We start from the raw sequence: 17,393 nt of genomic DNA, 5'->3' as shown, positions 1-17,393 counted from the left end.
AGGCGTCCTCAATGTAAATGATCACCAAACTGCCGCGCCAAGTTCTTCCAATTCCCAACTTTGGACGTAAATGCACGCAGAGAGATTTCAGTCGTTCCTTAGCGTTTCACAGTTTAACTACCTGAATGGCTTTTTGATCATTTCAGATGTCATCGTGGTCAGCTTGTGTCACAGATTGCTGTCAGGGTTTACAGTAGTGATGCTGGGTAACGGGCGAGCGGGGCCTGTTATTCCACTGCCCACTGAGTGTGGCGACACATTGTAGTGACAGTGCTGAATGGGATTACAGAGCAGCTTGACGGAGCTCTAGAATAGAGGCCTTTTTTTTTTTTTTTTCATTTCAATGTAGAGCTATTTTTAAGCACTGTCAAACCTGCCCGCAGAGAAAGAGAGAGGGGAGTCTTTTAATCAGTGTTGGGGAAGCTACTTTGAGGGCAGAGCTTTGCAAGCGGCCGGTTACTTGACAGAGGGGGGGGGGTTGAACGACAGCAAGGCTAGCCAAGCGAGGAATGTAGTTTGAACAAGTGAAGGTACTTAGAAAAAGTAGTTCAAAGCACAAAAAAAAAAAAAGATCAAATGACAATGTGCTTGTGATATGAAACTTTAAATAAAATATAGTAAACTAACATGCCACTCATAAATAGCAATAATAAATACTTATGATGATTCAGATTCAATCATAATCCAATTTTATCATATTCAAATGATCAAATATTGACTGATTTTCACAGGTGAGCTGACAGTCCACCTCTCTGGGAACATCCCTGAGACCCTAAACCAATCTGTGTTTTTCTATCATCTGGCCACAGCAACAAAAAAATACTTAACTTGCACATGTATTGAGCGTTTTGCCTTAAAGGTCTTCAATTGTTTTACTGTGTCCCATTAATTACCTAGACTGTGGCGGGCCCACCGTTTAGAACTGTAGTCGAGCAAAGCAAAGTGAACTCCTGCATCATGGCATTACTCCCCGATGCTGCTTGTAATGGGTGATGAGAGCAATTGCTTTATATGCAACACGAGTCTTTCTTTCATAACGTTAAGTTGACGTCGGTCGGAGTCTGCGTCCTTATCCCACCTGAAATCTTTTGCTAGCGTGGACCAAACTGTCGGCCCGTCGCAGCCCGGGGTACCGCCGCACTGCACAGCAGCTCGTTATCTCAGGCTGTGAGACTCAATTCAACCTCAGCACTCCTCCATCAAAAAAATCATTTTAATTTTATGACTTACCCAGCTGGTCTCAGTTGGAATCCCACTCAGTGGGTATTCAAAAATAACTCTTTTAACTGCACATAGATAGCCAGTGTTCTTGCTGATAGTGTTGTATGCTTATGTAGGCCACATAGGTACTGTAGTAGTCCTGGATGCTCCCTGATGATGCTTGAAACATTTGGGACTGAGTGGCTGCAACAAGTAGCAAGAGATTGAGCCCTGTGTTACACCTGTCTCTGGATACACGTTGACCTGAAAAAATGAATTACCTAACGTTTCATTCAGTGTTGTCCCTCGTTCTTCTACATATTGCTCACTGGGCCCACTGGGAACACTGTTTCACTACCTGACGAAACTCAATCTCTTCCTCCCCTTCAGCTCATGAACAACAGAGATCTCAGTGAATAGAGGGTAAAACTTTGAAAAGGGGGGGAAAAAAATACAGCATATTTTGGATTATAAAACCACTTCATCACACTCCCCTGTCTCCTAAACGCGTTACAACTCCAATCAGTTTAGGTGCAGTGGTAGCAGACTTTACAGCTCAATAATAATACAGCAGTGGAGGGGTGATAGTTTGATAATAACAAGGTAATCGTCAATGAATGCAATGTAATTACCGAAGTAATAACCAGGTAATAGCTTGAGATTAACACTGGGTATATTTGGGTAATATTAGACTGAAATGTATGTAGCATGGTAATAATGGGGAAACATTTAGCAATAGCGACGAGGCAAAACTATTAAGGAATAATATAGTAACATCTTGGTGACAATATGGTAACCCGCTAACATTAAAACTGATACGTCAGTGCAATATTTAGATTAAAAATGGTGGCAATAACCTGAAAACACTAAGGTAATGGAGGTTGATGTTTCCATGTTGTTATATTTCATTATTGTAATACCTTACATACAATACATTCATCCTCCCTTATGTGCCAAATAACAGGTCACACTGTCACAATTGAGAAATAGGACCAAAATGCAAAACACTCAAGGCACCAAAGAGCACCAAAAGGCGAGATTTGGTAAGCTGATGCAAATCTGAAGTTTACGATATGGCTGGTGAGCTCAGGAAATGACATCACTTTACTGTAATGCAGCTTTTAAAACCAGGAAAAGACCGTCCCAGGTGTTTTTACAAACCACTGATGCGTTCCTGTTTTCTTGTGTCATGGGCTACGGACCATAACGGACCATAAAAAATCTCATAGCACACTCACGTTGTTAGCAACAATAGCGACCTGACTTTTGATATGGGGAGGCGGAGGTGACGGTGGTGGAGCTACAGGCGACGGGGCTGCCAATCCAGTGTTGGAGGTTTTCATGTGTAAATAAAAAAAACACCGGATAATTCTGAAGCGGGACCGCTGCGTTTCAACATTCAGAAACGTGACACTACTGGAGATTTTTAAGGGAGACCTCTGGACCATTTTCAGCCATATTTGTTGTGACAAAAAAAAAAACCCAGATCTATTATGGAAAAGTTGGGAGCCTTGCTTGTGGAGACCAAACCAGGTGTTTTAAGTGAAAACATGCTTTTTTCCTAACCCTAACCAAGAGTGTAAGCACAGTTTTGTCACAAGATTAAAACTGAAAATGCAACCTGAAGAAATGTTAAGTTTGAACATTTCCGCTTTGCAGAAACGAACATTGCCATCATTGATCATGGTGATCAGACTGAAACTGTTTTTCCTTATCAAGATATAAGAACATCCCAAATCTAAAACAATATGTACTCTCATTTAATGATACCAACATAATAAGATAAGAGGGGAGAGATGGAGCTTTATTTATCGCGAAAGATAATTTTGCCAGCGATTGCTCCAACAAACGACTGTACAGGCGAAGAGCTCTATTGCACTGCTTTTGTTCCTCTAAGCTAACCTTTTTTAACTCAGCTCTAAAATATTTTTCTTCATCATGAATCCAGCATTGTTTTGTTGACTTTAGTTAAGAAGATATGAGGTTTTCATGCAGCAGCAGCAGCAGCCGTGTTGTGTCTGCGTCTCCGTAGAACTGGATGCGAGTGCCACATCATCCAGGACCAACATGAGGCTCTGACGCAACATCAGAATAATATCCAAGAGATCACAGCTGGAGGCTTCACACTGACACAGACAGAGCGGGGAGAATGGTGGTGGAGGAGGAGGAGGAGGTGGTTCAACACAGTTGCTGTAGCCCCCAGATACCATTACCCCCCCCCCCACCCCATCCCTCTCCTGTGACCTGCACCCTACTGTCAGCCTCCCGAGCCTTATTCAGCGCGCGTTACGCAACAGGGGTTTATGCCATGTGCTACAGGCTAGTTAAGTATTTATCAAGCCTCTTGTGTAAGCTGTGGATGGCAGGCGGCTGCCAGTTGCCTCTCCCTCCTTCCCTCTCCCTCTCTCCCCATCTCCCCATCTCCCCTGCCGAGCTCCATCTATTTTTCCTCCCGTTTGCTCGGAGGATGCCCAGATGTCACGGCCGATCCTCATGACTCAGCCGCCGCGCGTCTCTGCACGCGTGATATTTAGCGATAGAGCTCAATTCTGATGCGGCATCATAACTTAAAGTCTCCCCTTTCTCCCCTCCCCCCTGAGTGATGTGTGCCGCGCTCCTCCTTTCATTGAATAAAAAAAATAAATAAATAAATAAAAAGGAATAGAATAGGAGCACGCATCCAGACATATATCACACCGGGACAAGCAGAGGCCGAGACAGAAAATCAAATGCGCGGTGATTGAGCCCCGCCACGGCCCGCAAGTCACTGTCACAAGTTTTACTGTGGCGCTTTGTGACAAAAACCCCCATCTGGCAGATCAAACTGAAATTCCTATAATAGTGCGCGGTGGCGGGCTGAGAGAGCGCGCGGGCCGGGGATCCAGTCTGTCAGGGGCCCGGTGGATTACACCCATCACAGTCTTGTCAGCAGAGCCATTTTGCAGGAGGGCAGAGCGGTGAATGAAAAGGTAACCCGCCGCCGCCGCCGCCGTGCAGGATGAATGCAAGCTGTCAGGGTGCGAGAGGACAAATTTTGCTCAGAAGGACAAATTCTGGAAACAAGAACTATATTCTGAAGATGTGGGGTTATGGTGCAGACAGTAGTTGGGGGGGGCGGATGCAGCGTGGCTAGCATGCTAACAGCAGCTGTGCGGAGGTCAGCCCCTCGCTCATACAGGCTAATCATTGGCTGACGATGCATGGCTTACGAAATGACCTTGGCCAGGCTGGACTTTGACTTGAGGCCTTCTGTAAAATCTTCCAATAAAGCAGAATCGAAATAGTGTCATATCTTATGTATTTGAGGGTGTGCAGGGACTTTGAACAAGATGAAGTTCCTGGTTAGGTTGAATCTGCAAGAAAACTTTTTTTCAGCAAAAGCCATCTAATGTATTAACCTGTTGCAGTAGCCCACCATTCTCGCAGTCAATTCAAATGCCTTCACACACACACACACACACACCAAGGAAACGGTGCATTTATGTAATCCAGCATTAATGATTTTTATTCAAACATCCTTGACGTCAGCCTCCATGCTGTCTTGAGTTAGTGCCAGCTCAGCATTTTCTTTTACTGCAGCTTCAGGCGGTGCTACGCGGGGAGGCCCGTTTTGTGAAGTCGTGACAGGAACATACAGGAAATGCATTTACCACAAATTCTCCTGTCAAACAAGTCATGTTGTTTGAGTCTTTCTTTTCATCAGCAACCGCAGCGAGTCTGGATGAAGAGGCTGCAGACCTCCAAAATCTCAGCGACGAACCTCCTCCTGTTACTATAAGAGACTATAAGTTTGCATAACGCAGAGCGCGGAATCAGGTTGCACTGATTTGTTTCCAGTGCAAGCCAGTTGCTTCTCAGCTGTATTTCTGACAAACCAGAGAGTTTTGGGAACATTATCAACAGAATATGAAATGATGTTCATAGCAACTACAGTATTTCCGTTTGATGGAAGCGTACAGCCACGGGGAGCATCGAGTCTGAATATTTCACTCTCTATTACCATCACAAAGCTTCAATAAAGAGTCTGAACCAGCTGATACAGAATGTGTTTGATGTGGAATAAGATATTCTTTCTGACGTTGTCGCTACTTTATGGGGTGAAAGTGGGGAAACTGTGATCCAGACTAATCCCTACCCTGCTCTGCTGCCCACACTGACCAATTCCCCAGCTCTTAAACGCCTAACACCCAAATTTGTGGCGGCTACGTGTATTTTTAGTCCTGCCTCCCTTTGCGCTCGGTGGGTCGAGTTCCCGCTCAGACAGTTGTCGCTCATCTTCACACGCTGTGCAATTAATTCAAGGAAAATTTAGCACCGCAAACCTACTTAGTAGCATTCAAATGAGCTCGGCGTTGCTTCAGACCCGCGCTCCCTCCTTGTTATTTCTGGGACACGCTGTGCATGCCAGCCACATCATAACAGCCAGCACGCTGCTGGAGCGCTCAGAGGTGACGACGGTGATGCCATTCATATTTCATGTTTAATGTGCCCCGTTTATCTTACCGACAAGAAAAATTGTTATCATTGCAGCTTTAATCAGCTAATAGCTCAGTCTGCTCCGGAAGCGTTCACGTTTAAGCTCCGTGCTCATTGATCAGTGAGTAAGAAGATAATTGCTCTTCAGAAACGCTGCAGAAATCACACTAAATGTTCTCTTTGTCTGTTCCCAGAGTGTAGTCGTCACCGCTGGGCTGCCGCTGAGCTAACACCAAGCCCTGCGGCTAATATTAGAGGTAAAATTGAGATGGCGTGACGTGGCGTCGCCCCCCCCCCATCGCCGGCCTCCCGCTGTGTTCGCTCAGCCATCGGAGGTCGGCCATCACACTCGTAATAATAATCTGCTCTTCTGGGTGGAAGAGAGAGGAGGGAGAAAAATCGGATTGTCATCGAGAAAAGGGCTGAAGGGGGCGGGCAGCTGCCATTAATATTTAAATTTGGCACCAGCAGCCAGCCGTCTCTCCTTACAGCTACTCAGAAGACGTCGAGTCACACATCCTCTGCAGCCGATGACTGTGTTGTCATCAGTTCCGTCCCGCGGAGCCGAAAAACACTGAAACTGAGAGTTATGACCTCGGGCGCTCGCCTCTGTTGGTGCGGAAGTGGTCGGCGTGTAATCCATAGTCATGACCTTTGAGGCCACTGATCAGTTCGGGCTGTTTCACGTGACAGACTTCGGTATTCACTTTTGGTCCGAGCTTTTCTCACAGGTGTGGAGTGGACGGGGCTCAGCTGGAGAAGATAATCCACTTAAATGGATCAGTTAGAATTAAGTCATATTTGAATCAAGGTCTGATGACATAGCCAGCCACTTTCCTCTAGCACAGGTATGAGGCTGACAGCTGTGGATTTTGAGTTCAATATCTCGAGAGCTGTTGGATAGATTAGGTTGGATACCTCAATGTTCTTCACAGGATGAAGAATGTGTTTTATCCAGCTCAGCCATCAGGTCTTAACTTCAACCTGGCCAGTACTTATGTTCATGGTTCATTAGATAGCTAATTAGATTAGCTTTGGCATTTGATTAGCTCATATTCATTCTTTGTGGAGAGTAAATTGGCAGGGGCCAGCATGCTAACATGCTGAATCTAAGATGATGAACATGCTATCTCCCAAACATCAACATGCTAGAATATTCATCATGAGCGTATTAGCATGCTGGTGTTAGCATTTAACTCAAAGCACCGCTATGTGTGAACACAGCCTCACAGAGCTGCTAGCATGGCTCTAGACGCTGTGGTCGGGTTGAGATCGACTTCAGCCATTAATGGAAAACCTGCAGCGCTCTCATTCATACTAATGAGGCCAGTGTGTCAGAGGTGTTTAAGTCTGAATCCCCGCCCGATACCAAAGTCCTTTAGGAAAGTCTCTCCAGTCAGCAGCCATCTTGGCAACTCCCCCCCCCAACCAGCAGTTATTTCGTGCTCACAAGACCAGGCCGCTGAACTTTCAGCACTCAGAGACTTAAATACCACTTAAATCTAATAAATACACTCAAAAACGGACTGACTTTGCCACAAAATAAGGTTTAACAACCTCCACCTCTGGCATTATGGACTCTTGTTTTTGAAAATGCTTTAAATGGAATGTTAACTGTATTATAATTTCTCTGATAATACCCAAGGATGTTTTTTAATTTTCCAAAATTTTAACTCAGATTTTTTGTGTATTTAGTTATTAATATATGATGATATATGGCTCGAAACCAAAAATTTCCATTAGCTCACTACAAAGTGCACTTCTTAGAGAGGACGACGGAGGAGCCTCTTTCCCAGGCAAGAGAGATCAGAGGGCTGAATATGGGAGCAGATTGTGAGCAGATGGTGGAATACTGTGACAAGAATGAGCACGGCTGAATATTACAAATGAGGAACAACGCTGACACACACACACACGCGCACACACACACACACACACACACACACACGTACTTACGGTACCTGAATCATTCTAGCTATTGATCAGCTGGGCTGTGAGTCTTCAGTTATGCTAAGTGTGACACGGCGCTTATCAGTGTGCAATAACATCACCCCGCGCTTCCCACGGCGATCGCTCCGGAGCCAATTGTTATGTCTACTCTTGAATGGAAAATCGCTGAGGTGGAATATTCACCCCCACACACTCTTGAGCCTGGGCGCCCAAGAGTCACAACTAAGGTCCCATTAGCATTTGATGGTCTCATTAAACAGCCCATTAGGGAGGCTCGCCGTGCGGACGGGCGGCTCTCCGTGGCAATTTGCAGTTTGATGGCCACGGGATGCGTTCCCTCGCCGTTCTGTCAGGTGCCCTTGAGAAGTGCGTGGCATTTCTCCCTCCTAATGGAGGACTCGCCGTTAGTTTCAAGGAGCGTTTTATTAGCTCGAGGTGTTATTATTAGGCTGCAGCTCTGACACAATTGCACATCCTGACTATCGCAATGATGCCACCCAACCCACGTAATTATACACACTATATTTTATTTTACTTGCCTATGAATCAGCCAATACAGGGAATATGGACTCCCTCCAGGCTCTGGGTGATTATTATTATAATACACTTTTGTTGCTAAAAGGAGAACTGAACTTGTTGCCTACCACTTCCTCGGAGAAGTGAGAAGTTGAGGCTGTCAATCATTGCCGGCGGATACAGTTCAGCAGACTGAGTAGTCAAGGAGTAGTTCTACGTCAGCTCCATTGAGCTGATGTGGTGTTGATGTTTATGAAACGCTGACCCCTGGACAGTCTTCAAAGTGGCTGCAACAGTGTTGTATTCATTCTTTAATGGAAAGCGGAGGCTGTGATCAGAAATGATTGGTTGTTTTTGTTAGACTGGGTTACAATCGTGACATTTTTCACAGCTGAAAATAACTAAAGTGGTTCCGCCTGCTGTGAAGCGTCTGACATGCCAGAAATATAACAGTATAAGAAGTTTTTAAAAAAATTTTATTCCAGCTTTAGTGAAGAAATTCATTTGTCTGAATACATATTTGCATACGCTTCATATTTTAACCAACCTGTTTCAAACCTTTTGACCAACAAGACGTTCAACTGGCCTTGAAGCACGAGTAAATCTTGTTATTATCTACCCTAACCCCACGCGGAGAGAAAGCAAGGTGAAGTTTCGCAGTCCACAAAACACTTCTGGTGTTTCACTGCAAAAAACGGAGTAGCAAAACATAATTTTTTCCTATGCAACCGGAGGAGATGGTGGAACCTAAACTGATTTGAAAAGTTGTTATTTACAGCCTCGTTCAAGCCGAAACATTAGCTGTACCTGCTCAGCTAAAAGCATAGACGGGCGCCCTGTCTGAAGTGGGTGCACCAGGTCCCCACCCTTGCATTTTGAGGATGTAAATAACATTGTTTCAAATCGAAATCGAAGATTTGGGATCTTCGGGCATGTGGAGACTTGGATTATGCCGGACGAGCTGTATGGAGCCATTGTATGAAGTCCCCAGATGCTTCAGTAGTTTAGGAGAGCACTGTTTTGCTGTGAAGCTCTGTAAAGGTTTTATGGAATTTATGTATTCCAGCTGGAGAGAAACAGCTGGCATAAGTGTTTAGATGGTTATTAGACATTAGTATTAGTTATTATTAGTATTTTCTTTTTAGCTGATTATCAAAAGTTTACACCACCCCTCTTGATCTGATATAAAATCAGTTCACAGGTTTGATCGGATCAGTGTCTTCTGATTGAGGTGAGGCCGTTTTTTAAATTGTGCACTTTTTTAGGCTGTTATTCTGATTATCGGTGGAAAAGCAGAGTCCATGTTTTGCCCAAATATGGCTGATTGTACTACTTCGGTTTCATGCGTGATCTCTCCAAGCTTACAAGCAAGTGCCCGACTTGGTTTACGCGTGTTAGAACACTTCCTCCAACTGTTGTGTCATAGTTCATTGAAACATGCAAATGATGGTCCCAGCATCAGCCTGTTCATTAGGCTGCGTCCCTACTGTGGTTTACTTACAGGAGCATGTCACTCACATTGTTGCTCATTAAGCAGAACTCAATACTGATTCACTTCCTCCATCTCCAGTATGTGCATGATGGAACAACTTCTGCGAAGTTGGGTCTCACCTGCTCTGTATCTTTAGAAGTCATTGACTGAAGGTCTGTGCACTTCATTACCAAAATGTCCAGCGTTTGCACGTCTTATGTAAGTCTCACGACAGAATATTTACATGGATCTACAAAAAGGCATTTTGCAGCACGTGCTCAGAAATGTAGTCAATAAAACCCTTACAGTATGTTTGCGCTGAGTTTCTTGTAGAACTTGTAAAACAACTTCATGTTTGGTTTGTGTATCCGTGACATGAAATGCTTTTAAAGCTGCACTGTCTAGCTCTGGAGAAGAAGAGGAGTCTTGCTATTTCGGGTCGAGGTGGAGTCTGAACAAATGAGTCTTGAGTCTTTTGCGGAAGATGGCGAGTGGTTCTGCTGTCCTGACATTGGTCGGGAGGTCGTTCCACCGCTGAGGCGCCGGAGCACGGAAGAGCTGCGACTCAGCTGAGGGACCTTTGTCTTCTCTCAGTGATGGCGGTACCAGCCGGCCCGCTGATGCAGTGGAGCGAAGTGGTCGCGCTGGGGCGTGTGGTCTGACCAGTGTTTGGAGAGAGTGTTTGGTTAATTGAAATACAAACTCAGAAATATAATTTTTTTTCCCCATAGCTGAATAAAAAAAGTTCTCCTCAGAGGATAATCAGGTCCTCAGTACACTGTTTAAAGCTAGAAAGGTGGCAGGGTCTGCCACATATAAACACAGTCACAGTTTATTTATCTTATTGTTCAGGGATAAATAAATAAAAATGTCTTCCCCAAAACTACATGGTGCACCTTTAAGTCTACCAAATGTATCTGGATGCATTGCATTCTCTCTTATCTAAATAATGAAAATGAAAGTGAAATTGAAATTAGATGAATGCCGAGAACGCACAGCAAGTTAGTTGGAAGTTTGCGCTGCAAACCGAAGGGGACGCCCCCCCCGTTGTGCGCGTGGCGCGTACGGGAGTGGGGAAAGCATAAAGAGCACTCTCCAGTGTGGGCTGCCACGTCAGATGCCCTCCATTCAGGGAGGAGACCTCATCCGATAACACAATGTCACCTCTCTCTTCTGGGTCACCGGGTTCAGGAGGTGCTGATTCACCCCGCTGGGGGCCAAAGTTCACCAGGGGGTCAAAGTGCACATCATTGAGTCAGAATCAAATGAACAAAAAAAAAAAAAGGGTTTTTAAATGTCAGTGACGTTCCTCCTGAAACTCCTCGTTCTTGCTGGATGTCAACAGGCCCCGAGGAACAACGTCAAGATCCTTTTGCGCGCGCTTTCGACGCGTTATTCTTTATTTGATGCTTAATTGGCTGCAGAAGCTCGCAGGCGTGTCTCCCCTCCGGGCGCAGAGTGTCCTCCGCCCGTTAATTATGCAGAGGGGATGGTGGAAGTTTAATTTTCAACTTGAATGCATTTGCAGTAACTATCTGGTGTGCATTTCCCCCTCCTCCCGCAGTCAGGTCACTGTCACTGTGTGCAAACAAAGCGGAACTATTTATACACTTAAAACTTGATAGCTCTTGCGATTCGCCACGAACAATGTGATAGTGGATCCCAGGACGAGACGGGCCCGGCTGAAACACTATGCTCGGGGAGGGCTGTGACATTTCAGCTAACATTTAGAGGCCCGCCTAATTAATATGAGCATGGGTGTGTTTCCAAAGCCAGTCCACTTAGCAAATTCAAATTTATTTCCCCAATTACTTCAAAACAACAGCTGTCCTAATGCGCCTGAGTAGCTCTTTTGTCAGCTCACTCGCTGCTTTGCATGCCGGCGTGGCTCCTGTCACACAGACGAGCCCACACAGTGGCTTTAAAGCTGAAACGAGAGCTGCTGGGTCACTGTGGACTCCGGGTGACGCATCGGTTCTGTTTTGTTTATTCTGCTCACATTGCACCGAGTTTGCTCATTGATTTTATTTTACTGCATGGCATGATGCTCAACATACGTAGTATATTTTGTGTTACACTAGCAGCATGGCTTCAGGGACTACAATGGCAGTTGGTTGGTCTGTTCACTTTTTTGAAAAATCTAAAAAGATATTAAATTTCCCATGAACTTTGGTTCACATACTCATGGTTCCCCTTTCAGGCGGATCCTACTTTGGGGATGTTCTGACAATTCAACCAGCTCAGAATTTCCACATGTCCAAGTAACTATGCGGCTGTGGCTCAGGGGTAGAGTCAGCGCCTTGTTATCGGAAAGACGCTGGTTTGATTCCCCTGGTCTGTTCACGCCACAACGCCACTGTTGTTTTGAATCATCAGCCTGGTGGCGGTTGCCAGTTTGTTGCACTAGCTAACAATAATGCTAGCAAACGTTGATCTGCCAACACTAGCTAGCGAATGTCAACACTGAGAACGCTAGCTGGCTAAGATTGATGTTGCTAACATTGCTAATTCTAGCTAGCTGACATTACAACTGTATAATATGCTTAGGGAATACTGTAGAAATCACCCATTTTTACGTTTTTTCCCCCCCACAAACCGGCAACCAACACTTGATCGCTGATGAAACAAAGATACCATGTGATGTCAACGGTGATATACTATTGGCTGACAAACCTTGTTAAAAGCTCGAACCAGCTGTCAGAATTCTTACACAGAGACGAACAAAACGATCATTTTGGACCTGACAACATTTTTAAAACTACTAATTAACATTTGTAGTAATGTTTTTAAGGAAAAGAGATACTTAAAATCTGGACCTTTGTACAGGTAATATAATACATATAACACATTTCTGCATATACATTCTTTTTAAAAGAATATTGGTCTGCAATATGACCTTTAAGTGCTGCGCTTAAATTTTGACCTCATTGTACCTTATTTGATTATTTTTTGTTTTCTACCACTCCACTACATTTCAGATGCAAGTATTGTACTTTTCTTCTCCTCTACACTTATTTTCTAACTTGAAAAATGAGTTCCTTTGCAGATTCAGATTGATATAACCAAATATCATCAACTAATAAACTGTACGATTTATTATTAGAGGGTACACTAAGATGATATGAGGAGTGAATTCACAAGTCGGCAGTGTATAACGTAGTTGAAATTAGGCCTACCTGCACCAGCACCTTTAGTGTTGAAGTGAAGTACACATGAATGCAACAGTAATTATTACACTGTATTCAGATATGCATTAATTAAGGTACTTTAAGTACATTTTGATGCTTATATTTTGCACTTTTGCTCAAGTAAAATTCTGAAGGCAGGACTCTTGCTTGTAAAAAAAAAAAAAAAAAAAAAAAAAAGTATTTCTGTATTGCAGTATTGGTACTTATGCTTAAGTCAAAGATCTGTAGCCAACACACCTGCAGTGAGCCCTCCACCAGCCTTGAGCTGTACCATGTAAACATTATACCTGCTGTACGTCAGCCTGTTAATTGTCATTGTGAGCATGTTAGCATTTCGCTAAAAGCTTGCTATTCCATTTACATTCAGGGCATTTGGCAGATGCTTTTGTCCAAAGCGACTTTTAGCTCATACACTGATGGCGGTGGCTGCCATGAGAGGTGCCGACCAGCACATCAGGAGCAGTTTGGGGTTCAGTATCTTGCCCAAGGAGTCTTCGACATGCAGACCGGGGGAATCGAACCCAGTGACCTTCCGATAAAAAGACAGCGTTAAGGTAATCGGGATATCAAAGACCTTTTTTATAAGCCATAAAATGGCAAATATCACTTGCAGGAACTTTAAACTTTAAACATTCTGTTTAATGAATGATTAAAGGTCCAATATAGTTCTCTAAAGTCTGTCATGACCCTTAACTCCAGATAAATGTATACCTATTGTTAGTGACACTGCCAGTTGTTGTCAGCTGTAAAGTGTTGGTTCACTCGCTGGAGGTGTCAGCCAACAAGCTCAGCATTCAGATCCCTCACAACTGTGAAGCTGCTACTCATATCTAATGAGTTGGGGGAGTTTTACTGACACATATGTGGTGTCTGGAATCATTTCCCCACAGAAAAAAGGAATAAAAGTCGTTTAGAATAAAGTATTAAAGAAAAATGAATAAAAACTGTGCTCATTACTCTCAGAAGCTGCCCTCAATAAGGACGGCGTGTCGACGGAGCAGCATTTGTGGTTTTTCCATCAACGTCGCAATCAGAGTGCAGTATAATCAAAGGCAGCTTTACTGATGTCACGCTCAAACATTGACACCACTGCTAATGGCGAGAAGTACCAGACAGAGCGATTGACTGTTGCTTTTTGTATCGATATTGAAAAGCTTGGGTCCAAAAAATTGGAACTTGAAAATGCGGCCACTAAAAACACGACCAGTCGGGATCTGGAGCATCACAGGACACCAAAACTCCCCACTGCACCTTGGCACTGGTCATAAAGGTGTCAAATTTTCCCAATCCTGCATATAGAGATACAATTTGGAATCCACTTTCTGTTTGTCTTGTCTGTTTCAGGTTCATTTTACAGTGTGAATGTCACATCTGGAATGCCACAATTAAGTCAGTTACAGTTTGTCTTGGTGACTATAGGAAATCAATTTGTGAGTTTTTTTTTTCCAATATCCTCCTGTCAGGGCCGTAATAAAAACCTCTGGCAAAAAGCAAAAATAGGAACAGAATACAGAAATACAAACAGAAAATGAAGTTTTCCCTGCAGGTTTTTTTCAAAGTAAACTTCCATTCCTGTGGCCAGAGGGGATGGAATAATCAATATCTGTCCAAACATGCCTCCCCAGTAAAAACCGCAGCCCTATAATGGTGGCCATCATCACCTGTTTTTCCTCAGCTGTGGGGAGTCAAGTCGAGGAATTGTTCTCAACCGCGGCGGAGGGGAAGTTGGCGGCAGTGTCGCGGCACAGGACACAAACCCAGCCTGACACTTCGAGGCCGGCATGCTTTGCGGTTTTTTTTTTCTTTTTTTTTTCGCACGTGTTTTTTTTCTGAAGCTCATCAGATATCCTGCTGACAGCCCCGGCGGCCTCCATAAGTGCAAAGTCAGTGGTGGGGGATTGTGTTTGGAGAAGGAGCTTCCCTTGTTACATGAGTCCGAAATGTGAAATCCACTCGCTCCTTGAAAAAAGAAACAACCCCAACATCTCGGTGTCGAAAAATGATTGCTCGGGTGAAAGTGAAGCAGACCAGACCTCCGTCCATGACGTAATTCTTTCGCTTGGAAAAACAACTCAATTTTGACGTTCATCCTCTTCTTTTGATTCAGCCAAATTCCACATTTGGTATGTAGTGTTTAAGATTAAAACACAGTGAACAAGTCTCCTACACATTAACCAGTGACAGTAGCTGGTGCATAAACCATATTAACTGTTAGTGAATGTTTTGAAGTCAGTGGTAATGAATCACTATGTTGAAAGGGAATGATTGATTTCTGGGTAAATTACGGGTAAAATAAGCGATGGGATGAGAGCACAGTCATGTATAACTAATGATGGCAGCAGTTCAGTTTAGGTGGAGCCAGTTCCAGGACCTTTGTGTTATATGCTAAAAGCTAACAGGGACAGTGACTACTTAAAGGATAAGCTCATCCCAAAATGATCATAATATACCCCCCCACCTTGCAGACAGACGGTTAGGTGAAGTTTTGCAGCACACAGAACATTTCCTGGACCTGATTATCTGCAGCGTTCTCTCCGTCGTATTTTTGCTGAGACCTGGTAATTGCTTATCATCACCTGTTTGTAAAGCCGTGTGGGTGTTACTGCGTTTTTCACAGTTTTCCCTGACATGTTCTTTCTTTGGCTGTTTTATGGCAGCAATCGCTGTTTATTCTGGTGTTGTTTTTTTTTTATTTTTTATTTGCAATATATTTTCTGTGTTGTGCAACTCGAAATTCACAGTTTTCAGTTGTTTAACGTCAGCTGAAATGTCTGAAAAGCCGACAGGAATGGCCCGCAACATTTACAATGTACGCAACCCACACTTATAATGTGCCTATAAAACAGACAGGACAGGAAATGCGAGTATACAGCATGGCTCAGAGGTGACTGCAGGAAAAGCACAGTCATGTATAACTAATGATGGCAGCAGTTCAGTTTAGGTGGAGCCAGTTCCAGGACCTTTGTGTTATATGCTAAAAGCTAACAGGGACAGTTGATATACATGACTTGATGACTTGATGAAGGCAAAAAATCTGCAATCTGTCTTTTGGGGGCGATGGCAATTGTAAAAATGTACCGAAACTGATTAAAGGCTGCAGCAAGAGACTCAGACGGAGTTTCGACATTCGTAGGCGACGACGCTGAAAGCTGAGCTGAAAGAAATGTGGAGTTTCAACATACCGGTGTTTTGGACAAACATTACAGCGCTGACATTTATTCTGCCGATCGGGTTGGTTTTGTCACACGATGACATTTCAGAACAATGAGACGTTTCACAAAATGTGACAGCATTTCCTAAAAAGACATGAACTGTTCCTTTAAAACGTCCATAATCTGAAATCTTGTTGTAATTGGTTAAATGTTGAAACGTTATTGTGTTTTGTGGTTTTCTCTGGAAATTGTTGTGTTGTGGCGAATGATGTGTTTTTTACCATCAGGGCTACCATAGAGCTGGCTAATAAAATTGTGTTTTTTTCATAAAGTTCAGTTAAAAATGCAACTTCCAACTTCCTGTTAACATTTTTTTTGTTTACAGTGAAGTGACTTATTACCACCTTTCTCCAGCCACTTCAAGGTGCCCTCGACCATCCTCCCAGCTGACCCGATGGAGCCGCTCAGCGTCACGCTCTGGTTCTACCTGCAACCCTCTGATGTGCAGTAACTGTGATGTGAAAGATTGCGAGGTGAGAAAATCCTCCCCGAACGCCCACGGTTGTTTTGTCCAAAGTCTATTCCTGTGCCGCTGGCCCTGCATGACTCAGGGAAACGTTCACTTATGAGCTTCTGACATGGACGGCGCACGTGGGAAGGCTTCCTATTGTAGGAGAAGCGTTGGATGACAGAGCTGACCTTTGGGCACATGCCAGATATCGCTCATAGAGAGTCGACGCTGAGCAGCGCGCCTGGTGTTAGTAACACTCGGGCTGGTGCTGCCTGATGGATGAATCACGCTGAAATCCTCGCAGTCTCTGCCTCTGGCTTTGTTGACGGTCAGGAGCAGTGAGATTTCGTTTGAGTCCCTCTGTGTTCTGAGAAGCCTCGTCACTGAGAATTCAGTCCAGAGGAGGAAATTAGTGTTAAATCAGTATACATGTACTTTTAATGGAATCTAGAAAGTGCTCTCTCATGCGGTGGAATGCTAGACAGTAGACTGTTCTTGCTCAGGACCCTAATGTTAAGAACACTTTACTAACAATCTTGGAAACTCTTGTCGTTTTGACAGGCGGGAACAATGTGACTTTAACTCAGGCGGCGCTAAGTGGCAGCTGTGACAAACCTTGAAAATGTGATCCATGTCACGGAGAATTCAATCTTCAACAGCTACATGCAATTACTCATAAACGGAGAGATTTAGGTGTGAGAGAAAGAAACTGACAACGTTTAGCCAGCAGGTGCATGATGGGAAATCTCATCTTAACAAACTAAGGCTCTTTTTCTTCCCTTATTGACGGATCTGGAGGGGGTCACACCCCGGGCTCCGCTGGGTTATTGCTCTCCTCTGTTTTACTATCTCCTTATATCCGTGCGCCTGTCAAATTTGATGCCTCTTCACTCTGATCTTTTCCGTTTTACTGCTAATCATCTCGTGTG

At 44.1% G+C, this 17,393-nt stretch overlaps 1 long non-coding RNA gene across 1 annotated transcript in view; it reads left to right on the top strand.

Annotated features, from left to right (window-relative positions):
• The window catches only part of LOC119032109, a 32,792-nt gene that overhangs the window by 14,756 nt on the left and 643 nt on the right, over window positions 1-17,393 (top strand). Inside the window, exon 2 of the long non-coding RNA XR_005078778.1 lies at window positions 16,368-16,486. This is a non-coding gene — a long non-coding RNA (uncharacterized LOC119032109). The remainder of the gene's footprint in view (window positions 1-16,367; window positions 16,487-17,393) is intronic.

The sequence above is a fragment of the Acanthopagrus latus genome, chromosome 14 (genome assembly GCF_904848185.1).
Source record: "Acanthopagrus latus isolate v.2019 chromosome 14, fAcaLat1.1, whole genome shotgun sequence".
Classification (NCBI taxonomy): Eukaryota; Metazoa; Chordata; class Actinopteri; order Spariformes; family Sparidae; genus Acanthopagrus; species Acanthopagrus latus.
This window is presented reverse-complemented; position numbering and strand designations above follow the sequence as displayed.